Here is a 22023-nt window from a genome sequence, read left to right as displayed (position 1 = left end):
TTCAAACCAAAGAAGGTGCATTCGAAATAATCAGAGCATAAAATTGATATCTACTTGAATATCTTGAAGAATTACTTCAAATTACCATATCTGAGCAGACTCTGCAGTAAGAAGTTTTATTCTGAATTCTTGGTCCTCCAAACTTAGGCAAATGTAAGTATTTCCCCAACAGATCGCATCTTGTCTCATGGCAAGAGTCCAAACACGACTAGATTCTGCAGTGCAAGTTGTGGCAGAGCTGTGCACACCACACCTCAAAGGGAGCCTAAGAACACAATGCAAGCCCAATGTATACACAAACTCCCAAACCCAGCTTGGTTCCAGAGAGGGAAGTGAGAACTGGTCCCAGCATGCTTTACCTGCCTCAAAGCTAAAGAACTGGCTATTTAGACATGCAAATACTGAAATTTTATGTGTCTCCCTTCTTTTGCCACCCAAAATCTATGAGTGGTCCACTTTACTAATTCTTTATTCCTTATTTCTGTGCAACCCTGTGCAACTTGGCTTCCTTCCACTTCTTCCTCTCCTTGGCACCCCTCACAGCATCACATATCTCAAGGCCATCTGTAACCACCTTGTCACAAATCTGGTGCCCTTCTTTCAGGTCCTTTCCTCCTAGTCCTTTTCCCTTCCTGGGACTCCCACCTTCCTAGCTCTGGTTCTTTTCTACCTTCTCCTTTCCATCCCAGAGTTGTGTGCATTCCCCAAGGCTCAGGCCTCTGTTCATTGTGGGAGAACTTACTTAAACCAATGGCTCCTGTTCTACATCTCCAGGCTTACCCTCTAAGTCCAGGCTTTAGCCCTATTTTTCCAGATGTCTATGAACCACTGTCATTTCGAATTCAGTGTGTCTAAAACCAGACATATCAACCACGCTTCTTCACACCCGATGTCCACATTTCTGTCAATGGTACCACTGTAAATTCCCAAGTTTCAATGTTTATCTTTGGCTCCTATCTTTAAGAAGCCTGAAAATCCTATGGTTCTCCCTTTGCAATCTCTCTTCCATTGGTCCTTTGCTCTCATTCTAACCACTCTGAACCACATGACCTCATGCCTGGATCGCTTTGACTGCCTTTGAATAGGGCTCAAGCTTCTTGTCCAGGTATCAGATGAGTGTTCCTAACATGTCACGACTGCCATTTCACTTCTTAGCCCAAAATAACAACAGATCCCCACTTCCCATAGGAAAAAGACCAAGTGTGTTAGACTGGCATTTAGGGATTAGAAAAGGAGTGGGCAAACTATAGCCCACAGACCAAATCTAATCCACTACTTAGTCTATAAATAAAGCTTTATTGCAGGGGTGGGGAACAACTAGCCTGCGGGCCACATAAGACCTGCAAAACCATTTGGTCTGGCCCTACCAAGGCATTGGGCAAGTTAATTGTTTGACCAAATACAACAGGTTAATTGTTTTTGTTGTTAATCCTCACCCAAAGATACCTTTCCATTAATTTTTAGAGAGAGTGGAAGGGAGGAAGAGAGTCAGAAAGAGAGAAGCATCCATGTGAAAGAAATACATTGACTGGTTGGCTTCCTACATGCTCCCTGACCATGGCCAAAGATTGAGCCTGCAATCAAATACGTGCCCTCAACCAGAATGGAACCTGGGACTCTTCAGTCTGAGGGCCAACACTCTATCCACCGGGCCAAACTGGCCAGGGCTAGCAGGCAAATCTTTAAGTTGACAATTTCATATGGCCCAGAATCTATCTATATAATAGAGGAATATGCAAATTAGCTAGGACGCCATAACATCATGACCAAACATCAGGGACCTGAGGCTGCATGGTACCTAGCTGGGGTGAGGGACCTCAGGCCATGCGCTGGGCCCAGGAGACCTCAGGTCCTGCACCCCACCCCAGCACTGGGTCGAGGGACCTCAGGCTGCACCCCCTGCCTGGTGAGCTTGATGGGGGACCTCGGGCCGTACCCCCAACCCAGCAGGGCTTGATGGGGACCTCAGGCTGTGCCTCCTGCACCAGTGCTGGGCTGGGGGACCTCAGGCCATGCCTCCTGCCCAGTAGGGCTTGACAGGGGATCTCAGGCCATGTTGTCCATACCCAGCGCCAGGCTGGGGGACCTGAGGCTACGTTCCTCGCCCAAAGAGGCTTGATGGAGGTGAGGCTGGTCAGGTCTGGATCTCCTGCGTTTTGAAAGCACCTGTGGGTGGTGGGCGGGGACTTGACTCTAGGTCCCGTGGAGCGCCCCAGACTCTGGCTAGAGGGGGGTTTTCATATACATTTTACCAATTTTCTTTCATCTATGACACTTCTATTATAGAGAAAGGGCAAATAGCAATATTAAAATATTTCCTCTAATTAATTCCCTTAGTGATATTATAAATATCCGAATGGCTTTTGGCAGAAAAAAAGTTCCCCACCCCTGCTTTATTGGATACAGCTACATCCACCATTTATGTATTATCTATGGCTGCTTTCATGCTACAATGGCAGAGCTGAGTAGCTATGACAGAGACCACATGGCCTATGAAGCCAAAAATATTTACCATTTCATCCTTTACAGAAAAGTTTGATGGCCCTGGTCTAGAATAATCAAACACCAGCAGATCGTGTCAAAATTCTTTCCCATGACTCCTTTGGATGAAGTTTTTGCTTCTTTGGGTTTACTGCTGAGACCACTTTCACTGTGTCTTATACCCACTGTCTCAAGCCCAAAAAGCTTATTTCTCTCCTCCCTGGACTACTTCCTTCAAACAAAGCCAAAGTTCCACCTCTCCATTAAGCCATCTGCATCCATCCCCTGCCTCCCTGGATGGCCTCCTCTGGGAGGCAGCTCCCACAGACACTCCATTTCTGTGGCTCTATTCCACCTCGATTCAGGCTTCTCCAGGATCCAAGCTTGGTAACTTCCACAAAGCACCAATGACAACTACTGATCCTTGAGAGCATAATTTTGTAAGAAGGCATCAAACAAACTTACCAATAAAGGCCTGGGATCCCACATTTGAAAAGGTAAGCTTGGGTCCAAAAGTATGCACTCTAGCCAGCACCACCTATGAAATAGGCCAATAAATAAGAGTTTAGCTTTAAAAGAGAATATTTATACTACATTTTCTTTAAACTTAGAACTCCCAATAAGTTTTGATTTACCTTTCTCCCAGGGTGCCCATCACTGCTTCTTTGCCTAGAAAATGCTGCTCATCCTTCAAATCCACTGAACAGCCAGTCCTTCCCTGGAAGCATCCCCAGGGTCCCAGGCAGGCCAGGCACACCCTCCTCCCAGCTCCCATGGAGCTCAGGTGAGATGTTTATGGCAACACTCTGGCACATTGTAGCATAATTTCTTATTTAGGAATGGGATTTCTTACACTGTAGGCTTATCAAGAAAAGAGATTTCGTAAATTCATTCCTTCCCTTTCCCCCACTGGCCTAGCACACTACAGGCATTTAGACAGTCCTCAATAAATATTTGTAAAATGGGTGGAAAAATAACTTACTCAATTCATTAACACACGCCTGAGTATCTAACATTCTGCCAGCCTGCAATTTTTACCATACAGATGCATGCCTCAATCCCACTGCTTTTAATAGGCAATGGTTTAACGGGAAGAATTAATTAGATTAATCTTTTAAATGCACACCTTTGGAATGACACTCCCTTGGGCAGAAACCTCCAGAGGCTCCCAGAATCTAAAAAGGCAAGCCCAATTCCAGAGCCAGGCTGCCAGGCCTGCACCAACTAGCCCAGCCTGATTCTGCAAGCTCAGTTTGCATAGTCTCCCCCCAGGAGTCCTACGAACCAGGCAAAAAGGACTGATAGCCAGTCCCTTGCCACTGGCTGGAGGTCTTCCTCTACCTCTCTCCCCATAATGTCCTTCTATAGAAATAGGATCCATTTCAAACATCATATTCCCAACCACCAAGTCATGGGATGGGGGAAGGAGGGGTGTGGAGATAAGGTGTTTTTTTTTCTCTCTGATTTTTTTTTTTTTTTTTTTACTGTGATAAAGTACATATAACAGTTAGAATTAAAAGGCTTAGCCATTTTTAAGTGTACAGCTCAATATTATTAAGCTGTACACTTTCTCCCAATATTATTTCATCCTGGGAGAAAGGTAAATCAAAACATTCATATTGTACAACTATCACCATTCAACTCCAGAATTCCTTTCATGTGCAAAACTGAAATTTTATACCTCTATAACTTCCCCTTCCCCCTTCCTGGTAGTCCCTGGCACCCAAAAATATTTGTGGAATGAACAAAAGAAGACATCAATGAATTTGGCCTCAACTCTCCCCATAAAATCTGGAAGTACTGTCCCCTCCTGTTGGACTCCTACGGCACTATCTTCCCACCTTAGATTTATTTCAATCAATCTTAAATGACCTTCCCCCCTCACCCCCCCAATGGAATTCTCCTTGAGGCAGAAACTATGACTTATTTGAAAGGTTAAGCTTAGGTCCAAAGGCACAAAGACCTATCCTCCATGTTGCTAGATCTGATGGGCAGGTCTTAGTCCTCCTCTTACAGCTTTTGCTACCAGTTAGTCATTCCCTCTTGTTTGACTACTCCCTTCCCCTGGCTTCCAGGATGGCAATCTTGGTTTTCCATCCACCTCATTGACTGTTTGTTCCTTTTGTTGGTTCTTCCCTGTCTCCCCACCTCCTAATGTCAAAGTGTCCCAAGGCTCCATACTTATTCTTTTATCTTCTCTGCATACCCTTGGTGATCTCACCTCATCTCAGGGATTCCAATATCAGCTATATGCTGATGATGCCCAGATTTCTCTCCAAGCCTGGACCACTCCTCTGAACTCTAGCTAGTATGTCCTATTGTCTGCTTCAAGTCAAATGGACAAGAGGTCTAAGACATGTTCAATGTCTTAAGCTTCACATATCTAACACAGACCCCTGACCTTCCTCCATACTTGCTCCCTCCAGAATCTTACCCATCTCATTTGAATCCATTGATTGTCCAATTGCACAAGCCAATAGGTTTGGAGTCATTCTTGTCTTCTCTCTCTCTCTCTCTCTCTTATTCCACATCCAATCCTTACCAAAACTGATTTTTTTTAACCTTAAAAATATATTCAGAATATGACTTCTCATAGCCTCCACTATTACCATCCTAGATTATTGTAATAGCCTCCTAACTGGTGTCCCTGCTTCTACTCTTAATGTCATTCTTACCTCCATCCATAGTCTATTCTCAATTAAGGAGGGACTCTATAACAACATAAGTCAAATTATGTCATTTCTTTGCTTAAAATCCTTCAAAATCTTCCTAGCAATGATAATGTCAAAGGAATGAATGTTTCTAAAGTGGTTCAGGGGAAGGTCGGTGGGGGAGGTAGGGTTTTCAGGACACTGTCCTCTTCCCGTCCATGTATTTCTTGATTGGCAGTCCTGACTACCACTCCTATTACCTGATTTCTTAAAGAAGGGAAATGTTTTAAAGGGAGAGAAATACAATCAATCAGCTTCCCTTTTCAGTTTATGTACCACAAGAAGCCAATAACACATTTCTGAAGAAGGAATAAGATATGCCGAGCCTGCCACCACTTAATAACTAGTTTCCAAAGATAAAACTAGCCTTCCAGAGAATAGTCATTACCCCCTTGACGGTGGTGAATTCTTCTTAAGCCCCTCTTTTCCCTGCTCCCTCTATCTGGTCACTCAGCCTTGTGTGCCTACTTGTCCCTGGTCTCTATCCCTCTCTTCAATCTTACTGATGCTGTGGCTGGAGGTGAAATCCAAAAGAATTAACTAAGATCTCATCAATATCCTTGGAGCAATAGCAGCTTCCTAATCAGTCTCCCCACTTCTAGACATTTATCTATTTCAACTGCAACCTCAAACAGTTTCTGGGATGACTTTAAGTAAATCTGAATTTGATTAAGTCCCTGCTTAAAATTCTCCAAAACGTTTCCTAAATTTACATACTATGTGTCTTTCAAGAATATAGCACAGTAAGCCATAGTAAGTATTATTTTCTTTTTAAATCTTCCCTGGGTGCTTTTATTCTGCATTCTTTTTAAAAAGACCTTGATTTCCCCAACAGGGGAGGGCAAATGACCCAGCCCAGGCTAGAATGCTCTATCTCCTTGAAACAGTGACTGGTCCAAAAGGATTAGCACACCACCAAAGCCTGGCCGACCACAGCCTTTCTCTGGAATTGATGTATGGATTCAGAGTAAGGAATTCCCCTTCCTTGGAATGGCTAACCTGGCGCTGTCAGCAGGGAAGCCCCCAGAAGAAGGGTGGCCTGTTTGTAGTGGAAAAGACTGATGCCAATACACAAAGAACAGAAGGCAAAGAACAAAACAGACCACTGGCAATATCAATGTCCACTGTGAAGCCTCCTCCTTTTGTGAACTCCAAGAGTGTCCTTTCCATTTATGGAATTAATTACACCCCTAGTATGCCTCAGCTAGCTGGGTCCCCACAGGTCCACCGTGCTGTTGCCTGTATCTATGTTTTCCCACAACACTGTTTTATTTGCCCAGAATACACACTCTTGGATTTGTGCACAGCAGCCAGGCTTCCTCTGGGGAGCCTTCCCTGAAGGGAGGCACAGTTAGTCCAAATTTTCTGATGTGCTGTAAAATGCCTAGACTCACTCTGTTGCACTTACACTCCTCCCCTGCCTCCCCAGGCTCATAGCTAGCTGACCACACTAGAAACTACAAACTCAACCTCATCTCTTCACACTTCCTTGTTGCCCATGTAGACTTTCATCTTCCTTCTGCCCCATGTCCACTGTCACCTCCTACCACCTACAAAGTCAAACCCTTGGTATTAGGGCCCTTAACAAACTAGCCCCAACCTATATCCTCTAATTTCTACCAACCACTTCCAGGAAGATGGCATAGACGTACTTTTCTCTATTCCACCTGCTATGCACAACTAAAACTCTGGACATCATATATAAAACAAGCATAAGAAGACTCTGAAAGGCACAGTTAAGAAAGCAGACCTGTTAGGGACCTCAGGAATCAGGCAGGACACTGTGGTGAGTTCCCTGCATTTTCTTATTGCCTCACATAGCCACGAAGAAGCCAAAGAAGCCAGCAATTTGGAAATGCAAACAGACGCGCACACACACACACACACACACACACACACACACACACACACAAAAAGCCCCAGGAAAAGCTTGTTCCATCCAGCAAGACAGAAAACTTTTAGATAATAACTACTCTATTTCAGCCAAACACTATAGAACACTTCATGTCCCACCCACACCCCTACTAGCAAAGTGCAAATGACATTTGGAAAAAACCTTACAGCTAACAATATACTTAATGGTGAAAGACTGAATGCTTTCCCCCAAGATTAGGAATGGAAAATAATGTCCACTCTTATTCAGCATAGTATTGGAAGGTTTAGCCAGCACAAGAGACAACAAAAAAGAAATAAAAAAAACATACAGATTGGAAATAAGTAAAACAATTTCTATTTGCAAATGATATGACTGTCTAGATAGAAAACCCTGAGGAATATACACATACAAAAATGCCTATGACTAATTAGTGAGTTTAACAAGGATGTGAGAATACAAGGTAAAAATAAAAAGCAATATACTAGCAATGTATACATGGACACTGAAATTAACAATACAATAACATTCACTATCTCGGAAAAAAAAGAAATAAATACTTAGATGTAAATATAATTTCTTTCAACAAATTATTCTGTGTACAAGGCACATGAGTCTACCTCTGTCTTGAAGGTGGGGACAGTGAATTTATTTTCCTCTCTACTAAAACCAAAATACCTAGCCATTGCCCAGCACCTATTAGGCATGCAATATTTATTGCCACAGCTCATACCCTGCTCTGTTTAACACAGACTTTCTTCCCCTCTATGCTCTAGTGAGATCACTGTCTATAAAAAGTGCCATCTCTAGTTTCTACCTTGGCAGGCCATGATTGCCAAGGAAGAACCAGAGAAACTGTCTCTGTTCCCACTCCCAAACACACTTATGTCCTTTCACAGTAGGCAACAGGGATTTGAAGTGGCCTCTGTAGGCATCTCTCAATAGATAACTCCAATAGACTCACTTGTCCAAAGAGTTCAGAGAATGGTGTAACGGTTTGAGACCACTGCCACCGTTGTCTCAATCATTCTCTGTCCTGGGAGGAGCCATAAATGCACCCCCTCCCCCATAACAGCTCAGTTATAAATGAGAATTTCTTGCCTGCGTTGAAGAAAGTGCTGTGGAAGGGAAAAGACTAGAGATAGATGACGGCCCAGAGGGCATTCAGATTCTTTCCCCAAAATCTTTCCTTTTCCTCTTACTTCTGAGTTTAGCAAGTGAGAACAGTCATTAAGCAAAAGCCAAAACCTCAGAATAATCCTGATTCCTCTCTTCCCACACCCCACAGCCAATCCCACAGCAAAACCTGTTGTTTCACTTTTGTTGTGAATTGATAATCCAACTACCATCTCTACCATTACCACTATTTGGAACCTCTCATTACTCCTCTCATTACTAACCTGGATAACTCCAATAGACTCTGACATTTTCCCCTGAGTCTTTCTTCCTCCCTCAGTCTATTCTCAACACAGTAGCAAGAATGATCCTTTCCAGATGTAACACAGATCATGAGTTACATCTTTCAAAACCCTGAAATGTTCCTAGTTCTCCTGGTCATTCACAATAGAACCAAGTCCTGACAATAACCCCAATGGCCTGCCACCATTACTTCTTTGGCCCCACTTTCTACCACTCTCTTCCTCACCTTCTCTCCTCACTCCACTCCAGCCACCCTGGCAACCTTTACTTTGCTGATCCCATTGTCTAATGTTCTTCCCTCAGTTAAACACATGACTCACTTCACCACATTCACTATGGAATTCACTATGCTAGGAGTTCACCAAACCCATTTCCTTTTTCTTGTGGGCAAGACTACACATGATTCTATTTTCTAGCCTCCCTTGCAGTTTTAAGTAAACATGTGACATAATTCTGGCCAATGGGTGGGAGGGATGTATGCTTCTTCCAGACTAGCCTCTAAAAATTTCACCACAAAATCCTCTCTCTTTATCCCCATCCTCCAGCTGAATGGAAAGAAATTTGAGAGCCTTACTGAGGACAGAGCCACAAGATGGAAAGAGTGTGGGTCCCTCAATAATCATAAAGAAATATGACTGCTAATGAGAAGCAGCCATACTGGAATTTTTCTGTGCAAGAAATAAAGTTATCTTGGGTTCGTACACTGAGATTTGGGGATTTGTTTGATACTTAACCTAACAATTTTGTTTCCCTCTCAGTGAGGCCTTCTTTGACTACTCTATTCAAAATCCTCCCAATACTTCTTAGCGGATTACCTGGTTTTGTCTCCATAGTCCTTATTACCGTATAGCAATGATTTTCAACCTTTTTCATTTCATGGCACACATACACTAATTACTAAAATTCCATGGCACACCAAAAAAAAAAAAAAAAAAAAAAAAAAAAAAAAAAAAAAATACATTTTTTGCTGATCTGACAAAATAAAAAGATATAATTTTGATTCATCCACACCAGATGGCGATTGTTGTGTTGGCTATTGTCATTTTTTTATTTGACAATCTAAGGGACAAGAGATCAGTGCTCCTGGCTAGTCAAATATTGCATGTTTTAAAAATTGCATATTTTAAAAATTCTTGTGGTACACCAGTTGGAAATCGCTGCCTTAAAGCATAATGTATTTTTTATTATTACCTTTCTCTTTATCCCCAAATTGGAATGTAAGTTGAAGGCAGAACTTTTACTTCTTTTCCCCTTCCCCTTTGCTGTATCTCTTGGGTCTAGCACAGGATCTTGCATGTTATAAAAATGTTCATTGTTGAATGGATGAATGGATGGATGAATGAATGAACAAATGGAGCAGTTGGTTCCAATGATCAGAAAAGTCTGAGTTGACGCTTGGTTCTGCCATTTACTAGCTGACATGCGGCAAGTTACTCTACCTCTTTAAGGCTCATTTTCCTCATCTATAAAATGAGGGAAGTAGCAACACCTTCTGAATAGAGACTGGGAATAATTAACATCATAATCATAAGTCCCTTAGCACAGTGTCTAGTAATAGCTCAGATTTCACAAATGCTAACTGCTTTGTTATCAACTCAAGGCCAGAGGACGAGACTGGGTATCAAGCCTTTGCAAAGTTATTGGTAGGACCGTATTTCAGAGAGCAAGGAGCAGAATGAATATTTACATGCACAGATTCTTCTCGAAGAAATTATGGCAAACACCTAGGTAAGTGAGAATTTGAGAGCGGTCTAAAGGTTCTCAGTAAATTGCCAGCGATTAGAAAAACATGACAACTGGTGTTGAGGTGATGAAAAGTGTGTGTCGAGTATGCAGAAGAGTGTGCTGGGCAAGAACACGACCCAAATGATGAGGGATCACTTTGTGCCTTTTAAGAAACAATTTTCACAGCAAAGCTTGAGAAAAGAGAGGCCTCTTGCATCATGGGAACAAGGTAATAAGGCTATAAAAATGGAACTCAAATAAACCACACACAGGGCTCACATGGGCCCAGTTTTCCAGGAAAAATAGCAATTGCCACAGCGCTCAGATGAGAAAGTCGCACTTGTGCCCCAGCAGAGCAAAGAGCTTTCAAAAATCGTTAGACTGCAGGAAAGCCATGGGGTTTGCCAAATTAGCAGTACCAGCTCTCACTTACCCCTCTCTGTCTACTTGTCTACTTGCCCACCTCTTTCTATTGATAAAAGGACATACCAATGCCTGTGCCTGCTTCACCATGTTCAAAACACAGAATCCTCCCACAATGAACAGCACTGTGCAGTCCACTCCTCCCATGTGAAGCCAGCTGCCCCCTCCCACAGGCCTTCTTGGTTTTCTCCTGGACTCAGACCTGCTCTCGGTCTCAACTCCGGCATCTCCATGCAGCATTGGACCTTGTTCATAAACCCCCTTCTTAAAACTCTTTCTTCTTGTGGCCCCTTAGGCTCTCACTAAACTCCCCTATCCCCACCTCTGCAATGCCTCTCATCTCCATCTGGGGCCCCTCTTCCACCTCTGCATGTTGGTGCTACAAGCCTCCAAAAATGGTGCCTGCCTATCTTGGGCCTGTTCTTCCTGTGTATCTGAGGCAGGAGAACTTTGTAATTAGAAACAGATTATTTTTTTAATTTATTTTTTATTTTTTGGTTAATCCTCACCCAAGGATATTTTTCCATTGATTTTTAGAGAGTGGAATGGAGTGGAAGAGAGAAACATTGATGTGAAATAGAGACATCAATTGGTTGCCTCCTGCACGCACCCTGAACAGGTCCAGGGAACCTGCAAACAACATATATGCCCTTGACTGGAATCAAACCCAAGACCCTTCAGTCCACGGGCCAACGCTCTATCCACTGAGCCAAACCAGCTAGGACTAGAAACAGATTCTGAGGTCAGACCCACCTAATCTTAGCTCTACAGCAGTATGATCTTGGGCAGTTAATGAATTGCTTTCTGCCCATTTCTTCACCTGTGAAATGGAAACAATGATTACACCTCATTGGATCACCGTAGGGATTAAATGAGTTAATACAATATGTACAAAGCTCTTAGAAACATGCCTGGCATAAAGCACTACCTAGGACCACTGAGACAGGTGTCCATTACTCCAGCCAAATCCCAAACATACCCCACATCCTTCCATTTCCATTTCCTCTACTCAGGCCTTTTATCTTTGCTGGGAATGTCCAGCCTCCACCTCAGCCAGGCCTTTAAATAGTATAGTTGGCAAAAGCAACCACTCCATAACACCTTTCTTGATTCCCCTGCCCCAGGAGCACAAGGAGATGAGATTCCTCCCTTCTTTTAACAGGGTGGGCTATTGGAGAAGGGTCCTCTTCTTAATCGCCCTTGAGAATCAGTTTTAGACTTGTTTTATCCTTCCCACTCCCAGTTAATGAGCTTCTCAGAAACAAGGATGTAGACAAGGAGGTAGTGGGTTTTTCTTCCCAAATCTTCATTCCCTGACACTGTAAAGATTCAATAAACATTGGCTGGATTAAGTTAAAATGCACAAGCCAACCAGAGACTGAAACAAAAGATCAGCAGGAGAGAGGATTTCAGGCTCAAAAGAGTACCAGGGACCAAGTCAGTGTTTGGCTGTCGGCTTCATTTTAGTCATTTCCTAATGACCAACAAAAAGCCAAATCCTTTCAGCTAATTTGCAACCCGCTTCCACAGCTAAGAGTATTTTCTGATGGGCTCACTCTGGCTTAGGGAGACATGTTCTCCTAAGAAATCCTATTTAATTATCCTTTTTTAAGGGCATCTCTTAAAAACATCCTTAAGAAAAGATCACTATTTTATTTTGCTATTGTTTTAATCAAAGCATCAAAGATATAGGGATAAAGAATTTCTCTATTTGAGCAGGTAGGTTGTTCCTTAAGAGAATTTACTGCTCACCTCTACACTTCAGAACAAGCAGCAAATCATGTATTACTTGTAAGTACACAGCCTTTCACTTACATCTAACCTTACATTACCACTAACTTGCTTCTTCATTCATGGAAAACACAACAAAGGTGTTCCTGACACTTAAAGTAAAAATTTAATATAGACTCATGACATTCTTCTTGAAAAAAAATATTCTGATTCTTAATCTAATTTTGGGTCATTGCCATTAGCTAGATAAATGTCAACCTAATGAAATGATTTTGTAATACACAAAGACGGCTTAATGCAGCATTAGCTGAAAGAGCAAAAATTAGAAACCATCTAAATGCCCCATTACCAGCTCATAGCTTGTTGAAGACATTCCCTTGATAGAATATGATGTAGTCATCTTAAACGAGCATAATGAAAACCAGGAACCCCATGGAAAAGGGCTGAAGTTGCAATCTTAAGAGTAGAGGGCATGCAAATGTGTAGGGATACGTTTGTGTCATCAAGCTGAACAGATTAGGCCCAGGGTTTACAGTCAGATACAAGGAAAGTTAGGGGAAAACTAGGAAGGAATCTCAGTTAATGGGGCTAGAGAGGATGGTGGCAGCCACAGAACCCTTGGCATGGGGCAGGGGCCCTACTTAGAAGTGTAGAGTGGGAGGCAGGAAGGGCTCCACCAAGCCAAGGTCATTTCAAGAACTCAAAGTACCGGTAGGTCAGGGGAATGGGAAGAGAGCCCTCTCTAGTTTCTCATAATTCATCAATCCCTGGGCGAGCAAACAATTTTCAAAACCCCTAAGATGCTCAATGTCAAGCCTTGTCCTTTCCTTAGTGTGGCCCCTGGGCTCCACCTGAAAGCTCGGTCCCTCCCAAGCCTCCGAGGCTAATTCTGACCCGAGGAAGGCGGGACATAAGGAGCTGTAGCTTAGAATTCAGGGATTTTGCTTGCTTGCTGCTAACCTGAAAGATAAAATGAACCCCCAAGAGAACAAGCATCTTGGCCAAAGACACACAGAGAGTTGTTGGCGGAGCTGACACTTGAATCTGAGTTTGCTTGTATGTGAATTTTCCTGTATCTGGGTTTAAAGCTTTTCTGGTACGAGACTGACTGATGAGTTGGACCTCTTGGCACACAGTGCAGGGGCCCAACCGACACAGTGAAAGAGTGGCTCGTAGTGAAGAAGTGAGCCTAACCAGGGCAGAGCAGGAAAATCCCAGTGGTGCCAGAACACCACGAAGAGAAAAAGCTCCCTCCTGCACTCCAGCCCATCCATGTCAAACCCCACCCCTAACTCCTTTGTTGGTTTAGCTAAGGCTCTGCTGCCCTGTGGGTGCCAGTGCTGGTCCCTCATGGCATGGCCTATACCACAGACAACTCCATCTCTGGAGAGGAGAAAAATGACTCCAGGCTTCTATCTATTGATACAACCTATGTCCCCCTTGATTCCTACCCCTACCCCATCAGAATCCCACTCTGGACCCAACCCCTCCACACTTACCTAAATACAAGAGACCAAACTCAATGCTCTGGCATTTAAGGTCCTCCCTCCCTCATATGGGCCAAACCAGTTACCTAATCATGCCTCCCAAGGCACTCACCCCTCCCCAAAATGGACAGGGACTGCTCTCCTGTTTGTTCGTCACTCCAGAAGTCATACTCTCTGCCACACCCCAAATCCCCTAAGGGCCAGCTCAAGCTTCCTCTTATTCTCCAAGTCCTTCTCTAAACATGTTGGTATTGCTCACACTCTCTCCACTGACTGACCCCAACCACTTGGGGCCTGAGCAGCCAAAGGACTAGACTCTCCCATGTGAAACAATTAGGTTACTCAAATGCTGTCACTCAAAGAACTATGCACAGGAGGCCCTTTTCTCCCCCAAATCTGCTCTAAATATAACCTTGGCAATTCCATCATTTAAGTGGATGTCAAACTCTCCCTTGCGCCCGGTGGAAGAGGTGCAAACATTAGCCAGTGATGCAGGAGCCAGGACCATCGGTGAGAGTCCTGACAGATTCCGAAGCTTCTCTCACCTGCCCTGGCCGTGCAGTGAGCACTTCCTGAGCTCCTATACAGGCTGATCAGAAGGCACAGAGCACTTAAGACACAAATCCAAACAAGCCAGTCTTTGCCCTGCAAAAATTCGAGCTCAAGCAGAGAAAAGAGTGAAATAATCCCCACTAATGCGGTGTGATAAATGCCACACTGAGAAAGAAGGCACCGAGGGAAGAACAGCAAGGAGCTGAGGCAGCATGGTTCCATTCAACCAGAGAAGGGGCTGAGAAAGGGTACAGAGAACGCCAAAGTGGAGCTGGTCCCTGCAGGGTACTCAACAATAATGATAAAAATAAGGGCAGCCAGCATTTATTGGGTGCTTACTGTATGCTAAGCACAGTACCAAACACTTCACTTGCTTGATTGCAAATTCAATTACTCTTCGTGATTGAGCCCCTACTAGTTGTTAGACACTGTCCTAGGCACTGAGGATGGAACAGTGAACAAAATAAACAATAGACTCTGCCCTCAGAACTTGGTTCTATTGAGAAATGATAGACAATAAACCCAATAGCTAAGTAAACTGTGGAATATGTTAGATGGTGTTAAGTTCTAAGAGAAAAAGATAAAGCAGAAAAGGGAAATAATGAACATCTGTGGGACAGTGGGCTAGGTGGTACAACTTTAAACAGGGTGACGTCTGAATGAGGAGCTGAAGGTGAGAATGAGCAAGCCAGGCAGACAGACACCTTGGGGAAGAGCACTGGGGGCAGAGGGGCAGTCAGAGAAAGAGCTTGAACAGAAAGCATGCCTGGTATGTTTGAAGCACAGCTGGGATTCTGATGTCTGGAGCAGGAGAAGGGCAGGCAGGATCAGTGTATACAACTGCACAAGCTATGCACTAATAGCCCAGGCAGGCACCACTCACATGCACCACAGGGTGCTATGCAGGACCAGGCCTACTAAACCATACCCCAGGCCTTGGGGCAGGTGAGGTCAGAGAAGAATCGGAAAAGCCTTGTGGACCATACTGAGGGTTTGGCTTTTCCTCTCAGTAAGACAGGAAGCTACTGTCTAGATGGTTCTAAACCACAGGCATGCCCTGATCTGACCCCTTCTTCATGGGCTCACTGGGCAGAGAGCACACGGTAGTAGGGCAAGGTTGGAAGCAGGAGACCACTTCAGAGGCTACTGCAATAATCACACTCAACTACCGTATTTTCTGGCGTATAAGACGACCCCCTAATTTTACAGTTAAAACATAGGTTAAGGCCTATATTCGCTGTATAAGACTACCCCCCACTTCCGAGGCAACACCAGTTCTTTTTTTGATAGACCGCCTCTCTGACTCTGGCCAATCTGAGCAGGCTTTTTACTAGAACACAGTGTACATGTTCTGTACCCGAAGCTACACTGTGTTCTAGTAAAAGGCCTGCTCAGATTGGCCGGAGTCAGAGAGGCGGTCTATCAAAAAAAGAACTGGTGTTGCCTCGGAAGTGTGGGGTAGTCTTATACAGCGAATATAGGCCTTAACCTATGTTTTAACTGTAAAATTAGGGGGTCGTCTTATACGCCGGAAAATACGGTATACACTGTGTCACACTCAGAATCCCCTGAGGAAGGCTCAATGATCATTCCTTCATAGATAAAGAGATTGGGACTCAAGAGATTGGTGCCCTTGACTGGGAATCGAACAAATGACCCTTTGGTTCTCATGCTGATGTTCTAGCCACTGAGAACACAGGCCAGGGCTACAGATACATTTCTAAAAGAAATGGTAAAACACCAAAAGAATGGGAATAGTAACAAGCTTCCCCCAACACCCACTGGAGAAAATTTAGTAACAAAGCCTTCCTAGTGGGCCCTGGTAGAAGTGTTAAATGATCACTGTATGAATGAGCTGTTCTCCGGTTAAATGTCACTGTTCATGGGAGGGGAGCTGTGGAAACCAAGTTGAGCCCCCAGATCCCTGCAGGGGGCAGATAACTTGAAGTTTTCCACACTGCACCAAACTGGTGCCACGCAAGCTTTTAAGGCTTTGTTCTCTTATCAGGAAGGTGGGAGGAGAAGGGCCAGAAAAGCAGACTTTAATGTCTGTAGGAGAAAGGGTGCTGAGTCTTCATGTGGGTGAGGGTCCTATTTGTTCTGGTTTTCAGAAAGAGGGGACACAAAGAGCAGGATGGATGGCCGAGTCCTAGGCCTCACAGAGACATATAATGAAAAGGAGACTCAGTAAGAATGCTCAGGGAAGTCACTCACATTTGCCCAACTCCAGGATTTTCTGAGAAGCCAAGCAGACAGTGATGCATAAAGACATGTGAGAGTTGGCCAGCAAGTTCCAGAAAGGGAAATAGCACAGAAAATTAGTATAAATACATGCCAGACTCTGGGCCACCAGGAAAAGGGCTGGGGTGGCTTGGTGATAAGGAGGCAGGGAGGCGTAAATTGAAACTAGTTTCCTGAAGGTAACAGCCCCAATATTCCACTGGAGGACACCGTTAGGCTGGTCCTCATTAAAAGTTGAAAGTAAGGGAGAAAATACAAGCTTGCCTTCAGGGAAAGTTGCAGCATGCACAAATCTGGACCCCTCTGTACAAACCAGCTCATCACTCTTCAGAAAGATGGACATGCTCCTGTGGCAATCCAGAGATGGGCAGGTAGAGTGACCAAGAGAACCAGCCCAGAGCTCAGCTCTGCTTTCTCCTGCAGCCCTGGCTGGGTCCAGGCTGACTGAATGGGAGAAGCAGCTCAGCTTTACCCAGAGGTCTCTTGGTTTCACTCTCCCCAACAGAAAGCACTGGGGACACACAAGGAGCCAGACCTTGGAACCGTCCCAGCTCTGACTCTCCTGCTCCACTACAAATGGGCACAAGTAACCACCTTAGGGACCATTTTACAATCTGTGATTATAAGCCTGAGAGCAGAGGTCAGATCTGCCTTGCTCATCACTGTGCCCATCCAGTAGCCAGAATAGTGGCTGCCACTCTTCAGGATTTCAACAGATGAATACATGGTTCAGGGGCTGCCTGATGTCAAGTACCAAGCAGTCATTTCCAAGAGCCATGCCTTAGCCTACCCTGCTAGGTACGGGCCAAGTGCTGAAAGGATGGCCAGTGCCTTCCCCAAGGTTCTCAGCCAGCTCAGGGCCCTCGCCCCTTCCCGGCACTCCTGAGCTCAGCTGTTCACTGCATCCCAGGAGCACTGCTCGGGCTACTCACATGAGTTGCAGGGAAAAAACTATGAGCTCTCCTTAGTCTATAAAAAAAAAGTTGGGGGCGGAGGAAGAGAAGTCACAACCAAATCTATCAATTTATGAACAGATGGAGGGGATGTAAACAGAACACTAGAAATGGAAGGGGCCTGAGAGAAAAAGGACAGTGTCACACAATCCCAGGATAACCGAATTGGGGGCGCCCCAGGGACACAGGAGTATAGGCTGAAGGAAAGAGTCAGTCACACAGTGAGTAGGAAACCTGAAAAGTTCATTTCCTTAAGTGACTATGATAAAAGCTAGTTAACTTTTAGGAGGAATTACTCATACATCATAAACCCTTAGCTCTCTATGTTTATTTCCAGAAGGAAAACATCTTCTTTATAACAAGTTCCACCATAAAATAATCAGGATAGGTCTGAGTTAACTTGAGGGTTAATAGCCCAGGCCAGGTTGCTAAAAATAAAGATTCTTGCTTTGGCTAGAGAGTACTAATTTGTGGAACTAATTTTTAACTGAATTTCTTAGATTACGAAAATAATACATGCTCATTGTTGAAAAATAAGAAACCACAGAGAAGGACATGAGAATAAAGATCTCCAATTGCGCAAGATGAGAATCACTATTAACATTTTGGTGCCTTTCCCTCCTTCTATGCCTGAGAGTTTAACAGAGCCATGTGCCTACTATGAATATAATTTCAATTCCTGCTTTTGCCCAGTAAAATCCATTTAAATATGCTCCAATGAGTCCTGAGAAAGAAGTTCACCCATAGAGAATAAATAAAGTAGCAAAGTGAATAAAAGAAACCCTTCATGAAGTTTAAAAATCCTGATTATTCCACTGAACCCCCATTTTCCCAGCAAAAGACAAAAATAAAATTAAAAAAAATCCTATTGCTAGAACAGAAATAGCCCATAAATCAGAAACATTAGGCTCATCTTTGTATCCTCTTACCTCTATCATTATTTTCAACAAATACTTACTTTGAATAAGCCACACATTTTCCCCAAATCAACAGAATTTTGTAACTGCACCTGGTTATTTTGAACCAAAAAATAAAGTTTTGGTGGCCTTGGGTAGATTTCATCTTCCAGTATTTGTGTAGAGCAAACAATTTAAAAATGATCGTGGACCATCACATCCAAATGAAAGTCCTACTGCCAGTTTTGTTGTACTCTGTCACCTAAACCGTGGTGTCAGCAAATAGTCTTTCCAAGGACAAATTATATGTCATATGCCACCCAGTCAGGAGTTGTCCTGGTGTCTGCCCACGTCCTGGTGGGGTTTTACATGTGAGCCCCAGGCCTTAGCCAGTGGAGAGCAGAAAAACCTTTCTGCCTAGCAGAGATGACTGTCTGGGATCAAGATCTCCTCACCACAATACACTTTGCTCACCTCTCACAATATTTCACACTTCATTCAATAACTATGTCCATGCCAGGCATTGGGCTGGATGCTGGTGACACAAAGGTGAGTAACACAGATGCTATGCCCATTTCCATGGGGCTGCAGTTTGCACAACACTTCCCCATCCATTACCCTCACATTAAGCCTGGAAGACAGGAAAGGCAATCACCATTATTCCCATATCCTAGATGAGAAAGAAACTGGTCATTGGAGTTTCGCCCCAGGCTATTCAATGAGAAAGCTGGACTCAAACCTTAGGTATTCTGATTCCTAGGCCAGTGCTCTTTGACTGTACCACTCACACTGGTGAATTTCCTCTAATTAATAACTGAAGTCTTCTGGCTTATTCTCATCCCCTCTAGCACCTGGGTTCTACCTGGCTGGCTATCTTCTGAGCAATGAACCTCCCTGACCTCTAGATGGCTGCAGATGCCCTGATTTCTGTATGCCTGCCTAGATTCTAACCCTAAACTCATATTTCCCCAGCTATCCAGGGACCACCTTCAAACTTTACTTACTCCCTCGCATTGGTACCATGATGTAGCAGACCGCTCATTTCCCACAATGTTCTATCTCCTCTTCATCCTTTGAAAACACAGACTTTGTTGGACTCATGGCCTCTCAACTACATTTATCTCCTAGCTTCCTTTGCAGGTAAATGAAGCAATATGATTAGGTTCTGGACACTGTGATAAAAGAATATACTATTCCCAGGTCTAGACCTTAAAATGACTGCATGTGTGCCTCCTGATCTTTCCTCTGAGAAATGGTAAAAACCAAAGCTTTCACTTTCAACCACCACATGGAAGCCAAATACTGAAGACAGATGACCTGGACCACTATCTACTCCAAATTGGTACATGAGAGGGAAATGAGCTTCCACCTGGTTTCAGCCATTGTGTCTGTATGTTTCTGTAATACAGAATTTGCTCTGTGTCCCAAGTAATACAAGAAGCTTGAGTGAGACCAATTCTTCATTTTCCTAGTAAAGCCTTTTGTCACTAATGACATCATTAATTTTTTTTCCTATAATATGTTTTTATTGATTTTTAGAGAGAGAGAAAAAAAAAGAGAGACAGAGACAGACAGAGAGAGAAACATCAATGAGAGAAAAACATCAACATCAATCAGCTACCTCCTGTATGCCCCCATTCAGCTACCTCCTGTATGCCCTGGAGATTCAGCCTGTAACCCGGGGATGTGCCCTGATCAGGAATCGAACCAGCAACCTTTTGGTGCCCACTGGCCAGGCACCAATGACATATTTTAAAGGGGATATTCAAAACTATATAAGAAAGGGTTCCATTAGGTTTATTTCATGGAAAACTTTTTAAGAAATGAAACCAGAACCTCAAAGATGATTTATGTTTGGGACACAGGAAAATTGAGAGGGCTCAGAAAAGCAAATCAGCCTCTTGCAGAGACAAGAGGGAGAGAGCTCCGAGTAATAAGCATGACCAGTCCTCTCTCCTTCAGCAGTTGTCTCCATTCCTAGAAAAGGCACTGAGAGCCGACACAATGTGAGCCATGGCCAATTTCACCATGGAAACTATGTGATAATAGGAACTTGTGTTCCTAACCAAGCACTCCATGGTCAACTTTTAAAATAAATTATGTAAACTTGTGTTTTACTATCTATTAAAGCCTTGGGACTTTTAAAGCTAGAAGGGCTGTTAACCTAATAATATACCACAAAGGATTTATGTGTAGTCTGAACCTTAGAAAGCAAGGTGCAAAGCAATTAAACCCAACATAACAACCAATCACATGACCTTGTATTTACTCTGAATCAGTAATTCTGATTTGGTGATAGTATGCAGCACAAAATACTTCACTTTAATGATGACGTCTAAATACAGTAAATCATAATATTTGACAACATCTTAAATAAAGAAAGCAGAGAGGAACTTGGGAAGAAAGAAGTTAAAGTCAGAAAAACAGCGTTAAGTCCTGGTTCTGGCACTGGCTGGCTTTGGGATCCTGAAAAATAGTTTAAATTCTTATCTTTATTTCACCTTTTGCCATTGGGTTGTAGTGAAGACTAAACAAGACAGTGCAGTAAAAGTGCTCTGTAAATCACACAGAGGTAAATGGTGTCGCCGGAATTGTGACATTTGGAAAGGCTTTCCTGGGGGAGATTTTTGACAAGCATTAACATAAAAACTGAGTAGCCTACAAGCTACCCAACCACTTTTTGCAAAACTGACCCAGAGCAATTTCTTTTGCTGTTCTCTTTTTCTCTCTTTACAATCCCCCATGTACATTAGCTGACACGAATAATCAATCTGCTGCATTAGTTGTTGGCATCCATTGCTCATGAGCCACAGAGTAGCCAGCGAGAGCTGCTAGATGTCAGCCATGGCTGTGAAAGAGAACTGCAGTGAGCAGAGACCACTGTGTGGTGACATGTCTATCAATCAAAATGCCTCCCAAAGACCCACAACCCTGTCAGAAACCCCTAAATCAGAGACAGGAAGCAAGAAAGAAGAAGGAAAAGGGAAGAAAAAGATTGATGCTGTTAAAGGAGTGCAGGCTCAGGAGATTGTCTAGGTTTGAATCACAGCTTCTCCACTTGTCATCTGAGGCACCTCTAGAAAGTGGGACTGATGGTGCCTACCCCTAGGACTATGATGAAGATTAAATGGGAAGGGCCTGTAAGCACTTAGCACAGTAGTTGGTAGATGGTAAATACTTGAAGGTTAGGTACTGTTATTAATATTATTATTATTATTATTATTATTAATAATAATAATAGATAGATAGATCATGCAATACTAACAAAAATTAGGATTTGGCAAATCTTCCGTCCTTTATGTCAAGACTTTGGTACAGACTTTTCAGTCAAATATTACCTGGACAGCCTACTGGCTCACCTATTAATCCATCAACCTAATCAAGGTTTTACTGGACTTCTGTCTTATACCCCAGGATAGGTAAGACATCCAAGAATGCCCCACTGGCTAGCTGGCTAGATCTTGACAATATTTCTTCTGATTCACAGCAGAGCATCACTATCCTGAGAGGTATGCGCAGAGAAAAGATCAA

The 22023-nt window shown here is 43.5% G+C and overlaps 1 protein-coding gene across 9 annotated transcripts in view; it reads right to left on the bottom strand.

The window, feature by feature from the left end:
- The window catches only part of BMAL1 (basic helix-loop-helix ARNT like 1), a 103306-nt gene that overhangs the window by 68285 nt on the left and 12998 nt on the right, over positions 1-22023 (bottom strand). For 6 of the 9 annotated variants that reach the window (XM_084893782.1, XM_084893785.1, XM_084893790.1 and 3 more), the window contains exon 2: positions 2947-3019. The exons of the other annotated variants lie outside the window; for them this stretch is intronic. The gene's annotated coding sequence lies outside the window, so the exon portion shown is untranslated. The remainder of the gene's footprint in view (positions 1-2946; positions 3020-22023) is intronic. 9 annotated transcript variants of the gene reach the window in all.

This window comes from Pipistrellus hanaki, assembly GCF_964339955.1.
Source record: "Pipistrellus hanaki genome assembly, chromosome: 9".
Lineage (NCBI taxonomy): Eukaryota > Metazoa > Chordata > Mammalia > Chiroptera > Vespertilionidae > Pipistrellus > Pipistrellus hanaki.
The sequence above is the reverse complement of the archived record's forward strand: the minus strand, read 5'-3'. Positions and strand labels throughout refer to the sequence as shown.